This window comes from Cibotium barometz, chromosome 40 (genome assembly GCF_041138505.1).
Source record: "Cibotium barometz isolate CiBa-2024 chromosome 40, ASM4113850v1, whole genome shotgun sequence".
In the NCBI taxonomy this organism is placed as follows: Eukaryota; Viridiplantae; Streptophyta; class Polypodiopsida; order Cyatheales; family Cibotiaceae; genus Cibotium; species Cibotium barometz.
The window spans coordinates 12,844,986-12,849,325 of record NC_141085.1 but is presented as its reverse complement, the minus strand read 5'-3'; positions in this window follow the sequence as shown (position 1 = coordinate 12,849,325).

The window sequence follows — 4,340 nt, the reverse complement described above, 5'->3', positions numbered from 1 at the left end:
TATAGGCTGTAGTAACCTCACCATGAGCCCGTCCAGTCTCCTAATAAATGGACGCTCATTTCTAGTGTTATTGTCGATAATAAGGACACTCATTTTCAGTGTGATTACCTCGACAATAAGGACACCATGTTTCCTGTCTCTTTTTAGTGTGATTACCTGGACAATAAGGACACGATGTTCCTTGTCTCTTTAGGTATGCTCCCGAATCTTTAGAAATAACTTTACAACTCTTCTCCATTTTCTTTAGCACAATAGCAGCCATCTCACCTTTTGCTAATGGAGGTTATTGTTATGAGGAGTTAATTCATGGAATATATATTTCCATGTTTTCTATTACTTATGGATTTTGGAGTTAATCCATGGAATATATATTCCCTGATGTTTTCCACTTTTATGAACGCTCCTAGATGGGTTTAGATTGGGATGCCTTTGCATTTTGCCTTATAAAATCCTTCAAGGTCTTCATGAAACACTCAAGAAAGAACATCCATCGAGCATGCACAGTACCACATATGGCAATCTGATCAATTAAATGAACCATAAGATGTAGTTGGCTTGTGAGAATTAACCGTGGGAATGTCTCCTCCACCAAACAAACCACCTCCATGACCATGACCCTTGCATAGTCAAGTGTACATGGATCGATTTCCTTTGCGCTCACATATCTACAATGCAAAACAATAAACAAATCATTTTGAGGAAAACGAGTGTAGCAAATTGGCTATGAGGGTTTGGGGTACAAACCTCACAAGCTTCCTCATCTTATAAATCGTCTCTCGCACTTCGTGGGATGCACAATTGAAAATGCTTGTAGGAAGAATGAACTATAAACATTTATACACCATGATTAGATACATCATGATTAAACAAGTTAAATACAAACAACTTCAATGTTTCACTAACTTGAAGCATCTTGTGTCACAATCGTGGGACTTCAAGCCATATAATTGCTCAACACGTCTCTTCTTTGTCTTTGTGAAGGCACCTTTTAAACACCTCATGCACCCTGTTGGAGTACAGAATGTAGTAACATTTGGCATCTTTCACCAACTTCTCCTCCTTCTTTGTTAATATCCAAGGTGCTCGAGGTAAAATTGTCTTCTCATTTGGTCCCTCTTGTGGCCAAGCTCTTTGCATCCTCTCTATGCTTTGTAGATCCTCTCTTACAAGCAAGGAGTCCCGTGTTCCTCTCAAGTTCTCCCAAATGTTAGAGGCGGCATTCTTGAAGATGTGCATTGGATCAAGAAGATGGTTGATTTTGAGGCTTGTCCAATATGGTAGGCACGAAAGAAGATAGAGTACCTTATCAAATAACAACAAATATTAAGAGGATTATCTTTTCATCCAAAGCTTGTATTGGAATTCTATGTCAAAGATATATTACCTATTCATGTCGGGGGGAGGAGGAATTTGCACTCCATTCCATAATGCCTTCCAATATCCCATGCTTAGTGGATGTGGAGAGACTCCCATCCAAGAATGAACAAATTTGGGATGATGATGAGGGAGAAATCGATGATGATTCTCATATATCACTTTCTTCAAGCGCTTTTGCCTAGATGCCACCAATGATGGACCACAAATAGGACATGCATGGTATCTAGATGTGGAGAGACCTAAACAACATAGACATTCAAGCATGTCAAAAAATAATACAATGATAATAAAGAATCATCATGAATAGAAACCCATTTGTAATCCCTATTTTGTGTGTAGAAAATAGAGTGTATGAGGAGGCCAGATCTGGTGCCTTAGAGTTCAAATGAGCTCATATCCTTTTGAAGCAATCAATAGCAGTTAGTCTAGTAGAAGATCAAGCCAAGAAAAAAAGGATTTGACCAAGCATTGAATGCTTAATCTCTGTTTTACCAAAGTCACTTTGAAAATTTGATTCAGAGCTTGATTCCACTTCTCCTTGAAGAACTTCAAGATTTTGAGGTCATAGGCTTGTAGAGCACCCTTGAGAACCCCTGGGGCTAAGAGGAATTAGACCAATTCCTTTTGTGTAAGTGTAGATCTACAAATCCCTTCAAAAACTTGGCGCCAACAAAATTGCAAATTTCTCTAGATCTGCACGGCGGTTTGATGAGCTGAGGTGATGGCCTAGAGCAAGGGGATTGTGGCTAGCTATGGCTGAAAGCTTTTGAGCTAACGTTAATCCTACAGGGAGAGGGAGCTCCTCCACCAGCTGGGGGTGCAAAGGTTAGTTGAAAATAGACTTAAAAATGGATCATCTCTTAATTATGATTAGTAGAGTAATTAACAAGGGAGCAGTCTCAACAAACTTTATGTAGATGAACATAATGCATGTTTGTTGTTGCCAAGTGGTGTCCAAAATCATGTTAACCAAGGTGGTTAACAAGCACCCTCTAGCTTCAAATCATTAGATATTGGCTCCACACATTTCATATATCACATTATTGTATGCCATGCACATGTACAAGATCACCATCACAAGTATTACTAGAGAACCAGTCCAAAAGCTCCTCATCCCTGTCATGAATTTCCAAGTTTGCAAGCCACTCTATATTCACTCTATTCACCTCCCTGTCACATCTCGCTCAATGAGACTTAAATTTATCGCGTATACTTCAACATATGATGTGTAACCTGATGCCATAGCTCAAGTGAACTTCAAGTTTGCACCTTTCCTACGTATCCTACTAGTGGATGTTAAAGCATAAAGTTAACACCCCACTTTACTATATACCCTCTTGAAACAGTGATCTAGACTCAGTGTACCGTAGCTCTATTAGCTACCTCCGCCCGCTACTGTAGATGTCGTGGGTGGCTGCTGTGAGATTCCTTCTACTATATGTTGTTTTAGAGAGCCTCTATAAAGTGTATTAAGCCCAAGCTTGATGCTTATCAACCTTGCATACGCTTTGCTATTGCATTTGTTCTAGATACCTCCAAGTAGTAAGATACACTGAATAATGGGCGATAGTGTTTAATGCTTCCAAGGTGTGCATAAAATGGCACCAAATGCTTCAATGCTTTAATCCCTTCCATACATAACCATGGTTAAGCACCTTCTTGTTGAGATTCTATTTTTTTAATTTCTCTACAACCAATACTTCAACTATTGTTATAACTTCATATGTGAATACTAAAACAGTTTGCTAAATTTCCATACATCAATACATCAACCCCACAAGACTCCACAATTCCATACATTCACACAAGGTTAGTCCTAGTATGGGGCATAGGATCTCCATTACCCATTCTATGTGGCACAGGGAGTGCTAAGGGTTGGTTGGTATAGAGCAGGAAGAGTAGGGACAACCATAATGTGATTTACTAGATTGTACCTACAATTACGGGTATTGTGATTAGTGTATCTCCTATAGGCTGTAGTAACCTCACCATGAGCCCGTCCAGTCTCCTAATAAATGGACGCTCATTTCTAGTGTTATTGTCGATAATAAGGACACTCATTTTCAGTGTGATTACCTCGACAATAAGGACACCATGTTTCCTGTCTCTTTTTAGTGTGATTACCTGGACAATAAGGACACGATGTTCCTTGTCTCTTTAGGTATGCTCCCGAATCTTTAGAAATAACTTTACAACTCTTCTCCATTTTCTTTAGCACAATAGCAGCCATCTCACCTTTTGCTAATGGAGGTTATTGTTATGAGGAGTTAATTCATGGAATATATATTTCCATGTTTTCTATTACTTATGGATTTTGGAGTTAATCCATGGAATATATATTCCCTGATGTTTTCCACTTTTATGAACGCTCCTAGATGGGTTTAGATTGGGATGCCTTTCTAAATCCGGGCACGATTGTAGCTTACTTTATGCTTATGTGGGTGAATCCATACTCTACAAACTATATGGCATGCTTGTAGATATAGTGGGGTAGAGACAGAAAGTTTGATAGTCACCTTTGAAGGTAAATCTTCAAAGGGAAAATATCACTGTAAGTAAGAGTGAGGCCAACTAGTTGTAGATTGATGGTGATCAAATGGAAAACCCAATAAGGTTGTAGAGCATATCCTTGTGCATAGATGAATAATCTAGAGAGGAGTACCTCTCACCTTTGGAATCTGTTTTTTGTTGTTCATGATTAGATTTGATCCATTTACCTTATTAGAGATATGCAAGGAGAAGAGTTAACAATTTGGTGCATAACGTGGTAGCGTATTCTACTAATATTTAGTAGTGTAGTCTACAAATGTTTGGTAGTGTAGTCTACAAACTTGAGTTCCCAGAGAGATCTCAAGTATATCTAACTTTTTGTACTAGTGGAATGTCACATAGCCTATAATGGCAAGCGTGAGTTTCCCCCATTTTAGCGATGGGGCAGAGCTCAATCGAACACAGAGTCCACA